This window comes from Pleurodeles waltl, chromosome 6 (assembly GCF_031143425.1).
Source record: "Pleurodeles waltl isolate 20211129_DDA chromosome 6, aPleWal1.hap1.20221129, whole genome shotgun sequence".
Lineage (NCBI taxonomy): Eukaryota > Metazoa > Chordata > Amphibia > Caudata > Salamandridae > Pleurodeles > Pleurodeles waltl.
Window position 1 is genome coordinate 240,876,971 of NC_090445.1, and position 13,208 is coordinate 240,890,178.

Below are 13,208 nucleotides of genomic sequence, written 5' to 3' on the forward strand. Positions count from 1 at the left end.
AAATACATAATAGAGATAAACGTAACGAAATTTACGATGAATTGATAATGTTATGCCCAGTATCTGTGACATTTTACCAGTACAATTCAAGGATTATCCAAAAGAAACTCAGTTGATTGCGCGCGCGCAGAACGAAGAGAAGGCAAACGACAAGTCCTTTCTTCCTCGTCAAGCCGCAGTGTCTTCCTCAATGCTACACTGAATCCTCACGGGCAGCGTCTGCAGTGAGTTTCATTCACTTGCTCAGAAACCGCGCCTCCTCACCCTAGCCCCGACCCCTTCTTTATATTGAAACCAACACGAAGATACGAAGGCGCCTGGCTCCGCCCATCACGGCCCTGCTTTAGTTTCTTTGAGGACGTGTGGCTCCTCCTTTTCTGAATAATTAATTAGCTCGCGGCTGCGGCGTCGGCTCGAGCTTTGACGCTTACCCAGACGTCGGCTTCAGGTAGTGAGTGACAGCTTGGGCGCGCGCTTCGGGTTTGGAGTGTGGGGCACGCGCGGACAGCGCGAGGCACGGAGAGCGGCGCGAGGTCGCGACAGGGGGAGGCAACGGTCAGAAAAAAAGGGCGCTCAATCGCACCCCAGACAGCAGGGCAAGAGGCTGACGGGGTAGTGCAGGCCTTCTGACAGGGACCGGCCGACGGGAGGGGGAGCTGCCCCTCCCGGGGACCAGCACTGCCTGCGACCACCGGGCTTAGTCGTGCTGCGAGGGGAGGGGCCTGTAGACTGGGAGGTCGGAGAAGCTTAATACTCAGCACCTTCCTCCACCCCTGGGGACAAGAGGACGGGCCCCACTCCCCGGGGTCAAGCGGACATCGCCAGCACCCAGTGGGAATTTGAACAGGCCCTCTCGTGGGAAAGGAGAAAGAGCAGCTGCCCCGACAGTGCGAAGACTCGCTGAACTGCAGGTAAGACACCCACCCGAGGGGAACCAGAGAGAAGAAACCAAGTGACAGTAAATAATGCGAACGAGTTGTACCCGTACACCTGGCTGTAACACGATACGGAACGGGGTGCAGTAGGGTCTGAGGGAGTAGGGGGGTCCATGCTGCTGGGTGTGGGAGGCCAGTGGAGGAGACTGCCATGCACCTTGGGCAGAGGCCGTGAAGCACTGGGGGAGGGGCAGGGAACCATGGGAGTAGCGCCTTACACCTGCAGGGTAGTGTCTTGCATTGGGAGTTTTCATACAAGCGGGGCAGGCCAGTGAAAGTGTCATTGAAATGAAGAAAGAGCTGCTGTATACAGTTGGTAGGGGTATGTCGTACACCTGCAGACAGTTGTGAGAGATGTCCTTCAGTCGGGGTACAAATAAGTACTACATCTTGGGTAGATATTTGCCACATACCTGGGAGAATGAGCCGTTGTTCACCTGGGATATAAACACTGTCGATGGGCGTGAACCTGGAATTGTAATACTTCAGATGAGGGTTATGTTGTGCATGAAGCATGCGTACTAGGGGTTGCGATAATGTCAAAGTGCCAGAACTCCCCATTGTAAGGTTGCGGTTATATTTTAAAAATGAGTAATCAATCACTTTAATACTAAATCACGAAGTCGGCATCCATGTGGAAGAGAAGACTATCATTTATCTCGGGTGGTTAACATGTAACAGTGTCTTAAAACAAGCAGGTAAGATGGATTAAGACTGTCTTACATGTTGATGTCCCAGCCCTGCGCCTGGAGTGCGCTGTCAATAATGGAGGTAGTGCCTTTCATAAACCTGCAGGATAGGCAATTACCTACGCAGGTCTTGAAAAGTCTCCATGCGCCCGATGGGAGGGGAACAGACCTAAATGTTGTTATGGCAGGCTATGATAACGCAAGGCCCCGTACTATGTCATTGACTTGGTGCTGAAGCTACCGCTCTACATAGAATCTGTAGAATCTAGAATGACTTGCCATACTCCTGGTGAGGAGTGCAGCGTACTGGGTTGGTGATGCACGTCATATGCTTAACGAGAAAGCTGCTGACTTACGTCTGGAGCAGAATAGTGCATTGTACACAAGTGGAGCTGGACTACACCGCTGGGCTGTTAAAATAGCAGACACATTGCTCTAGTCATACGTCTTCGAAGAGAGTTCACAGACGATGGATGTCTGTGAGGATGGCTATACTAATGAGATGTAATCATTTTACTCCTGATGAGGGTGAAGACTTGTAGAGGGTTAAACCACAACTCTCATAAGCGGCAAAGTTGCCCTTTCAGGGAGAGGGGAAGCGGTGTTAACACTTTAATGCTTTTCCTGGTTAGAGGACACGTGAGAGAATGGGTACTGCATTCAATCTGTGTCCCACCTCACTAATCAAGGTTTCTAGAAGTCTGTGTAAACATATTTCATTATGTTGAAAGCGGTCTATTAAATGGGCACGCTGTCTTTTGCGTAGCCCTTTCTGTTCCTTCCATGACATTATCCCTTTCTCTGTGTAACAAGATGTATTGTCCTCATGCAGCAGTTTGAACCTGTAAATGGTTTACGTGGTAAGCAATGGTAATTCGACCTTTTTTTTCCTAGCGATTGCAATCAAGCCCTTCATTTGACTCGTATTTGCATGCTTTGCAGTGAGATGGCAAAGTTAGGATCAGAAGGAAACTTACCTTAGACAAGTCAGCTGGGCAGGGTTTCCCAAAGCCAGCCTTGCATGAAAATGCAAACATGTTGGTATGAAAAGTTCCTTTATGTTTGTGATAATTTTCAGTTATTACATTAGTATTCTGATCGGATTGCCCACAGACTGTGCTCTTTCAATATTATCCACTGACATTAAGACTGATGCTCCAAAACTGCTCCTGGGTCTGTCTGAGACCCTGCCTACAGGAATGTAGCACTTGGATGCGTCTCACGTTAATATTGTGTGCAAAAGATCAGAATCCGATATTTACAGGACGTGCTCTAAGTCACAACTGGTCTCTCGCAACATATTCAGTGTGGATTAATCATATAAAATCAGTGGATATGTACTTTTCATTTTCTAAAAGTGTTATTGCCCTGATTAAAGTAGTTCGATTTGGTTCAGCGGATGCAATTATTGCTAGTATTTCAGTCATCTGTCTCGATATCTTTTGGTTTGAACGTGGTTATTGTTTAAGGGGCCGAAAAAAAGCACGTTCCAGAGAAATGTCATTTGTTTCTTACGGGTAGGAAAACAATAACATTGAGGGGGTGAGAGGGATTATTACGGTGATGCAGACGACCACAGTGCTGCATGAAATAGTTGAAGTAAGTATAATAAATTGTGATTGTGGGCGTGTGTCATGAATTCACCATAACATGATAACTAGTGCCATTTGCTGTATTTGTCTTTTCCATGGAAAAAAAATGCGATATATGAAGTCTAATCTATTTATCATTAGCGGAAAAGCAAAAGACGTTACATTGTTTACAACTACAGTAACTATTGAGAGTTTGAATTTCTGACGCTTTAAACAAAAAAAAATACACAGTTCAACCGTGCAATGTATACACTTTATGTAGTCGTGTGCTGTTACTTTAGTTGCTATACATTGGAATAGATGGAAAAATTTACATACAATAGAACTGTGCAGTTTGGACACAATGGCTGCATTTTGTTTAAGGAGCTGATAATATTTTATGCGTTTAAAAAAATACACCTGCTTGAGTAGGTATGACAATGAGAAAGTTTTCTCCGCTAAGGCCATTCAAACCTAGCCTTGGTCCAAGTCTCCATTATAGCTAGGCTCAGTGTTTTCGCATACATTGAGCGAGCTTTCCATAACCTTGGCAGGGTTTATCTACTTCTCAGCATTTGTGGTTACACTAGAGTTATCGTGTGATCTAGACCAGTTTAGTCAAGGACCTTTGCCTGTGCTATTCTATTTTTTTGGATGAAGGCCACCAGTGTTTTATACCCACACTTTAGTGGGAAAGTGAACAAATAAGGCAAATGTATGGACCTGGTGATCCTAGCTATTTGGTAATTATCTGTACGTTGAACTAGGGTTTCTGGCTTGCAAACTGATGACTAAATTAAGAGCATTTATTTGCTAAAGTGGAATCTTTCCCAAGGTTTAGGTTGAATTGAATATGTGCTGTTTGATATTCCAGCATTATCTGTTAATTTGTTTATAACATCAACATAAAAGTGATAAAGGTAAATTGAAAAAAACATATGTCTGTGCTTTTTGGTGTGTCAGATTCACGACAGTCTTTTAATTGCAATAAACTGTTAAAAACGTATTTGTATTAGTTTTAAGTACAAAACTATGTTACTAATCTACATTTCATTTATAAAATCATGGATACATTTGCATAAAATTATACCACTCACAATAAAATACTGCTGATTTAACCAGTGACAGCGATGTAAGTATGGGGAGTTGATTTACATCTGATTTTGTGACATAGTCTAACTAACAGTTGGGTAAAATTAATAAGTGTGATTGCTCAAAGTTTTTATTTAGGAGGGGTAGAAGGAGAGAAAAAAAGGAAAATAGCCAGCAAAAGGAGAAAAAGTTGGCATAGTTAAAGGAAGAGAGGAGGAGATTATGGAAGACGACAAAGAGAGACTTGCAGGTGGAGTAGGATACCATTGAGGTGAGGAAAAAGGGCTTGAAGTAATAGAGGCTGTGGCATGGTGCTGCTTCAAGGCTGGTGGTGCTAGAAGTAGTACTAGTCAAGTTATGCATGATAAATGCCCCAATCACAGTGATATAGTGTACAGGATCTGGTTTACCATAAGCTTGTTCTAACTCTTGCTGGATAGCCTGAATATTATAGTGCCTTCTGCAGAGTTGTACCCTGCTAGTAACATATTCTCAGGATTATATGCCATTAAGGTAGCTCAGAGGCTTAAACTGGTGTAGAGATCTTAGAATAATTTGCAGATTATACGTCTGAATCCCCAGAAGATCACTCCACATTCTGCCGTTCCCAGATGGGCAAAATCAGTACATTTATACATGGTAATGCCAATAGGACTGTGGACCTCTGGAAAAAGTAGCACACCTTTTTTTCTCCCACTTTAATTTCCAACAACAGGAAAAAAGTGTCTTCTCCTCCAACATGCTAGAGGCATTTTTTTAAAAGAAAAAATTGTTTTTGAAAAAGTTATATGCCGACTCCAGTGCTGAAAGAGTTTTTCATATTGTTTCTGGCTTAACCATTAAAATTTGTATTTAAAAAAAAAAGTTTTGTTTATTAAACTGTTATAATTTTTATTTTGTTCCACCTATGTGTTGGGAAGGTTCGACAGCAGAGGTACATTGAAGAAGATTTTATTCATATAATAAATAACCACGACAGTAAGCACAGTCTCCGTCCAGCTCCTTTCTTCTCCCTCTGCCAACTGCCAATTCCCCGAACATCCATCAGTGGTTGAACTAAGTGATGATATTTTTGATGTCACTGAGCACAAGCATGATCACAGCACAATGATTATAATATCTTCATCAGCTTCATCCCAATTATTTTCAGGGAGAAAAAATTGAAGTACTCTTGAGGCCAGGCTTACATCCCCGGAAGTACTCTTGAGGTCAGGCTTACATCCCCGCACCCACCAAAAAAAAAATTAACATAATGAGGAGACGTGGCATATAGTTCAGGGGAGCGTCGGGTTGAAAAAGTTTGGGAACCACTGCTCTAGGACCTTGGTGAGTTGTAGGCACCTGGTAGAGTAATGCCAAGCAGGACCTCCTGGATTATGTTATGTTGTATTTGACAAACCAGGTGAAAAGGTACCCTGTAGTGATCTGACCGTACCAGGTTAATAGACATTCTCACTACCATGAAATCACTTGTAGTGAAAATAAGGTAAATTAAGTGACCTTTCTCATATTTGGGTGAAAAAAACCCATTGCTCACAATTCAATACCATCATAGTTACTAATCATATGTTAAAACCCCCCATCACACACAAATTAGAGGACTTTAATAGATCTGGGATGATAGCTTCTGCTAAGCTTCTCCAAAATTTATGGAATAAATAGCAGGCCAATAAAGCAAGCAGCAAGTAATAGTTGCTTGGTCTGAAAGTTTAATTATAAAAAAACAGCATATTGCAGACTCTGAGACTTAGAATATGCCCCTACCCCATAATTCAAATATGTTTACATTAAGTAACAGATGCAAATTTAGATCCATGCTTCAAAGCCTACATTTGGTAGGGTCTACCTGGTTAAAACATTTTAGTTTGTAGCCCTGGCTTCACTATAATTTTCTTTTAATCAGCTGCAAATGTCTACTTGGTGTTCCTAGGCCTTACAATGTTGGCCAACTCAGCCAGATTTGTCAAAGTCAGTTTTAAATCATGAAAGCACATAGCAGTGATAATGCTAACTGGACAAAGCCCTCCTGCTCATTACTGTTATTGCTACTACAATGGAAATCATTGATGAAACCTTAAGAAACCCAATCTGCACCATTTGGTAGCCTGCCCAGTGATTCTACCCATGCCTCAACATGCTTACTTGAGCTGTTATCAAAATAGAGATTCCCACAGTTGCCAATGAGCATCTCTGTAAAGCGCTATGATAGCCTGCACAGAACTAACCAAGGCCACCGTTTGAGCATCTATGCCTTTTGAAAGGACTACAGTGCATAGCGCAGAAAACAAAGGTCTGCTGTGCCATCATCTCTATTCTTAAACATACCAGAGTACTGCGAGCATATTAAATCTGGTTATGGAAAAGCTAAAATGCTCCATTGCTCGATTTTGACATATACGTTGACATCTATAATGAAACACAGTAAATTTGAGTGGATTTGCATCCTTGTGCTAATTCACATTCCTTATTCTTTACAAGAACACGGACAGGGTCTAGGAGACTGTGCCCCTCTCTTGCTGTCACCAAATAAATTTTACAATGTATATCCACATACCACAGCAACTAACAAGCTTTTGTCTGTGTGTGTGTGTGTGTGTGTGTTGGGAGGGGGTGTGTGTGGGGGGGAGGGGGGAGGGTTTGGTGTTCTGCAGTTGACACTTAAGTTGGACATTTTAAGACACATTTGTTGCATGATGACCATTTACCCTTATAAAGGGTCACATATTTGCGCAGCTTATCTCAAGGGTTCAAGTCTGTAGAGGGAAATTTACATTGTCTCTTCCATTGCTTTTATGTACTTTCATAGTTTTTTATTAACTTGGTTTTACTTGTTTTTTGTAATTTTTTTTTTACCTCTAGTTAGTAAAGGTATAACACTTAGATGCCACCAGTAAACATGCACCAATTCATCATAAGTGAAAACAGTGAAGTGTTTATTCAGGGAGAAGGCAGGCCAACGCACCCGTCTTGTCCAGCCTCTGCCTGCTGTTCACTAGGTTGTTCCTCAGCCTCCGCATTTGGGGGGAGGCAACCATGAGTGATTGGTTCAAAATTGCAACACCCCTTCTGTCGGCGTTGTTCCCGGGGAACTCGCCTTATCTCATAGGAGACAATAGTGTTGTCTCCAGCCTCTCCCTCTCCATATTTGCTGAAACTTTTTTGGCATCCTCTTCTGCATATACTGTGCATTTCGTCTCCATGCAATGGGTCTTTCCCAAAACCCACATGGCCTTGTTGCGGGCAAGAGGGCTTTCCCAGCATTTCTAAATATCCATTTTAAGCAGGGTGAAACCCAGCATATAAAACATCAATTGTTTTCTCAGAAGGCCATACCGCTGGGTATACCCAGTAGTGCTAATTGTGGCGTAATTGGGATGTGTAATCCCAGGATGTCAGACAGCTTGGCAATAATCTCACCCCAGTAGAGTGTGCTGTGTGAACATGGCCACACTGAATGAATGAAAGTGCCTTCATGAGTAGCACTCATTAAGCAGGTAGGTGAGAGCGTGCTTCACATTTTGTGTAGTCTAATCCTGTTATAGTATGCCCTGTGTAATATTTTCAGTTGGATATGACTGAGGCTTGCCTTAATCACCACCTGGTGGGGGTGTATAAATGCAGCCTCCCAGTCTACGTCTTTCATTACCTCTATCTCTGCTTCCCACATAGTTGGTCGTTTTATAATCTGCATAACATTCAAAATTGGCAAAGGCAGTATGCACTCCCCAGAGTGACTTCACAGGGTTAGATAGTTATAGTAGCTCATCTTCCATAATAAGAACACTTGAGACAGTCTGTCACTCACCACGCCCAGGTTGTTTGTTTCTGGTAGAGTAGTGTCAACCATCGGTAATATCCAGAGCTAAACCCCATCCTCTATAGGACCTGGAAGAGATAGATCGAGTCTATAGAGGCAAATGCCTTCTTGTCATCCAGAGACAGGATTACTCTTGGCTTTCTGCTAACTTTCATGTTGTCTAGCCAATCATATAGGGAATGTATATTTTGCTGTTTAACTCAGGAGAATATAAACCATGGTGGCCCAAGGAGGCAATTACTTTCACAATGCAAAGCGCCAGTAGGGCTAGGGGGGTCTTTCCGGGTTATAAAAGGCCCACTGCCTCTGATATCTCTTGCAGGGTGAGCTCCTGGTCAGGGTATTCCCGCTCAGTCAAATCCAGTCTGGGGAATGGTATCTCCTTCAGAAAGGCTTCAATATCTGCTTGTGCAGCAACACGTCGGTCCTCATAAAGCCCTTGATAATAAAAGGCAAAGCAGTTGACTATTCCCTCATCGGTTGTAATGGGTGTTCCTATATCATATCAGAGCTTACCCACCCATTGTCTCCTCTCATCTGTTTAGCTGGACCAGGAGGTGACCTGTTTTGTCCCTTATGCCCCACAATTGCATTTGTTAAGCGTTAGCTAACTGTACCCCCCCTGCAAGGCTTACAGGCGAGTAAGTGTCACCTGTGGCAGCACCTACCCACTTTGCCTCATGGATGGCTCTTTCAAGCTGTCTTAGTTTTGCCTGATGTCAGTGTTTTGGGCTTTATCCCACTGCACGGTCATGTATGCCTCCCAGAGGATCTCAGACGAGGACACTGACTTTTTGTTCTTTTTAGAGTATAGTTATGGGGTGGTCTTCAGTTTGTTCACCACTTCCTGGTCCTGGAGGTCCCAGCTGCTGAGGTGCTCTCTGGTCCTCTCCCCGTTGGACAGTGTCCCTAGCATAACCAGCAGGGCATGGTCAGGGATGACTCTCTGTAGGTATTCCGCTGAGGGGTGGGTCGGACATTCGTCTTTTGGAATAAAGAAGTGATTTCATCAGGAGAAATTCTAAAAAAAAAAAAAAGGTTTACTGCCTATCCGGGGAATGTTTGGCCCTCTAGACGTCAAGGAGGCCCCGTGCTAAGTGTGCCTATTGAAATTCTGCAGAGTTCCAGGCCACTGTTGTGTGTGGTTTGTCCACCAATTTGTCATCACCCCATCAAAAGCACCACCCACAACGTGTATATCTGCTTCAGTTACAAGAAAGAGGGGTCCCAGTGTGTCTAGGACTAATTGTTGAAGTGTTGGGGGAGTGAACAGACTGAGGGCAAATACTGGAATTCTCTCTTTGGTTCCCCAGGCTCTAGCATATCGTCCCTGGAATTCAAGCCAGACATTAGCTATTTAAAGGTTTTTTTTCCATCAGGATCAGCACTACCCTAGACTCCTAGGCAGAACCGGTGTGGGCGAGCACTGTGTATTTACCTTTTGCCTGCCAGGTGCATTTCATGGAGGAGTACCACCCCGCATTTGAGTTTAAGGAGTCCATTGATGTTCCACGACATGACCTTCTGACATTTTAGATAACCCCCCCCCATTTGATTATGTAGCAGAATCTATTATGGTGCTGGTGGTCTTTAAATTAAAACTACCCGACTCTGAGAGGCAACAGGTCTCTCATGAAATAGCTCCCTTACCCTACCCTTCTGAAGAAGAAGTATCTGACGCCCTAACTCAGAACTCTCTAACATTGAAAGACACCAGGAGATAACATACTGCTGGTCCCGCACCCATCTTATAACTTAACATACTGCTCACTGTCATTCAGAATCCTCTGGTAGCAGTGGTGCCCGCTTCGCACATCCTAAAGTAACAGGTTTAATGTTTTTACAAAGAGCAATGTTGAGTGATCACTAGGGATTAAAACATTGCTATGCTGACAATATAGCATACAATGCATGTGGGAGAATGTTCCCCACATAACCAAATCATACAGAGTAATACTTGAACACAAAACAATTGTAAATACTATTATTATGGATCCGAAAGTAAACAAAAGAAATGGTCCATTTATTAAAGAAACAGATGCATTTAAAGGCATAAAGTTCACTAAGAAATATATGGCTGTCGAAAAGTCCAGTTTCTCAGATTGTTTATTCCTGAATCGCTGACAGTCCTACAAAATTAAGAAAAGTGAGCCATACCAAAAAGGCATGCACTTGTAGGACATGAGGTAATTACAACAGAGACACCACTATAAGTAGTGTAATAAGAAGCCCGAATAAAGAGTGTACCAATAGTACAATGTATCAGGTCAGGAACAATAAAGCCAATGCTGTAGTACCATAGATCATGTCAAACAATTCCAGAAGGAGAAATAAGTATACAACAAAGACCCTACACCAGTCTTCATATACTCAAACGAAAAAAAAATGAAATGTACCTAAAAAGCAATCTAGTGTAAAAAATCAAAAGTGGAGGAAGCTCTAATCTCATACCTAGTCTAAGACCTCAGTTTATCCGCAAGTTTAATATGCTAACCTAGACGCAATAAAAATAGGCACAGAACATAATATGATGAACAAGCTTGCGGGCATAGGGGCATTAGATTTAGAATGTGTGTGTATAGCAGGCCATACCTATAACAAACAGTAGGTCTGGCCTTATTCTGTACCTGAACTGAAGGTTGGTGTGATTTCAGAATCTGACCTGAGTCAGTTGTGTGGTTTGGATTGAATATTAGCAAAGGACACAATACATCTCAAAGTAGTGCCAAAAAAAGAGAAAAGCTACAACATTCTGTAAACAGGCATGATAAACCCAGCAAAAAATAATAATTACAGCAAATTGAGGTCATGCATGACTATGACCCCTTTCAAGTGTAGCAAGATCCTGAAGTGTATGTTACGGCAAAGTGTAACTCCAAATGCTAAAATAGCGTGGTCTCAAGAGATAGAGGAAGGACTACAACAGTCACAAGTACAATGGTGCAAAGCCTCGCCATATTGAAATCAAGCAGACCTTGTTCCAAATTGTAGGTAAAGTATCAATGAATCTCATTCAAAGGGACCAATCTTCACCTTACAGGAAGTCAAAAATGCCAGAATCGCTATGGATTTGAACAAAAGTGGTAAAAATATGTTAATCCAAACACTGAAAAAGCTTAATTCCAAAAGTTGTAAATATAGAAAAGGGGAATACAGTGGTCTCAAGTACGATGGTGCGAGGAGTCGCACCACCAAAAACAGCAAAAGTATCAATGAATATCATTGAAAAAGACCAGCCTTCAAAAAGTAAAAAACTCCAGAGTAATGCTGTGAAAGTGTACTAGAAATGGGAACATTTTACAAGTTCTCAAGACAAGATGATGCGTGAGATAGCACCATCCTGGACAGGTATTGTTTTCCTAAATATTAGATCAATGTAATGAGTGGAAGTAGAACAAACGTAAAATCAAAGTTTGGTGCAGAGGAAGTAAGGATGTAGAAAGTGGAGATTCAAAGAAGAACATAATTAAATAGGGTGTTTCCTTGCATAATAAAGGTTGACCAAAAGGGAAGGACAAGGAAAGAAAACCATAAATACAAGCATCATTTGAAGCACAAAGGTTTCTCATTAGTACATGTACAAAAGCATCATGATTTCCAAAATAAAAGATTCACATGTTGACGTACTCAGTACAGGTTTCGCACTTTCTCTTTTATGTTACAAAATAAGTGCACAGTGAAGCAGAATGGTATTAACAAGTGTTCAGTGGTGTATCTTAAACACAAGAAGGAGATCTCATTTACTATTCGAGATATATATATATATTTATTGTTAGAAATGGGGTCTTTGGTTGGTAGTCAGGTTACCCCCTGTCCAACCAAGGACCCTCACTCTAGTCAGGGCAAAGGAGAAGCATGCATGATTAACCCTAGCTTGGCATGAGTAGAAAGGCTTAACCCAGAAGCAATGTGTAAAGTATTTGTAACAACACACACAGTAATACAGTTCAAACACCACAAAATGGACACCACACCAGTTTAGAAAAAAAGGTATTTATCTAGATCAAACAAGACCAAAACGACACAAATCCAACATACACAAGGCAAGACATACATTTTCAAAAGAATAAGAGTCTTTCTTCATAGAAAACAATGGAAATGTTGATTTTACACAAAGTACCTGATGTGCGTCAAAAATAAAGCCGCACAGGTGAGCATGCATCGGAAAAGTCAGCGATGCGTCGACTTGCTACTCGCAAGTGAGGCTTTGTCATTTTCTTCTCTGGTCAGGTCGGTGATGTCATTTTTCTCCCTTGCGAAAGAGTGATGCGTCGATTACTGGACTGGGCACCAAGGATTCACGCAGGTTCACAATGACTTTGATGCCCAGGGACGATGCGTGAGAAATCTGGCCTCACGGTGTTAGAAAACAGCGCTGCATGGGGTTTGCGTCATTTTCAGAAGCCGCAAGTGGATGTTTTCTCCAGCTGCAATGCGTCGATCTCCCAGCCGCGATGCAGGTGGAGCATCGATTTCAGCCGGGAAGCGGGTGACGCGTTGTTTATCAGCTGCATTGCAGATGGTGTGCGGAAACTTTCTCCCCATGGCGTTCTGTGCATGGATTTTAGCATTTATTCTGCCAGCTTCACCCTTCAAGGGCCCAGGGACTGGTTAGGGCACCACTTGACAGGACAGGAGTCTCAGCAGAGAGTCCAGGTGCTGGCAGAGGAAGTCTTTGATGGTACTGAGACTTCAAAACAGGAGGCAAGCTCAGTTCAAGCCCTTGGAGATTTTTCTCAAGCAGGAATGCACAACAAAATCCAGTATTTGTCCCTTTTCACTGGCAGAAGTAGCAACTGCAGGGTAGCCCAACAAAGTACAGTCACAGGCAGGGGCAGTACTTCTCCTTGGCAGAGGTTCCTCTTGGTTCCAGAAGTGATCTAAAGCCTGGGGTTTTGGGTCCACTACTTATAGCCCGTCCAGGCCCCAGACATACACTAGGGGGTTGGAGACTGTATTGTGTGAGGGCAGGCACAGCCCATTCAGGTGTAAGTGACCACTCCTCCCTCAACTCCAGCTCAGATGACTCATCAGGATATGCAGGCTACACCCCAATTCCCTTTGTATCACTGTCTAGAGGAGATTCTGAAACAGCCCAACTGTC

General features: G+C 42.9%; 1 protein-coding gene across 8 annotated transcripts in view; it reads left to right on the forward strand.

Annotated features, from left to right (window-relative positions):
• Positions 1–387: 387 nt before the first annotated feature.
• Positions 388–13,208, forward strand: part of TANC2 (tetratricopeptide repeat, ankyrin repeat and coiled-coil containing 2) — a 1,999,198-nt gene continuing 1,986,377 nt past the window's right edge. For all 8 annotated transcript variants that reach the window (XM_069238000.1, XM_069237998.1, XM_069238005.1 and 5 more), the window contains exon 1: positions 388–911. The gene's annotated coding sequence lies outside the window, so the exon portion shown is untranslated. The remainder of the gene's footprint in view (positions 912–13,208) is intronic.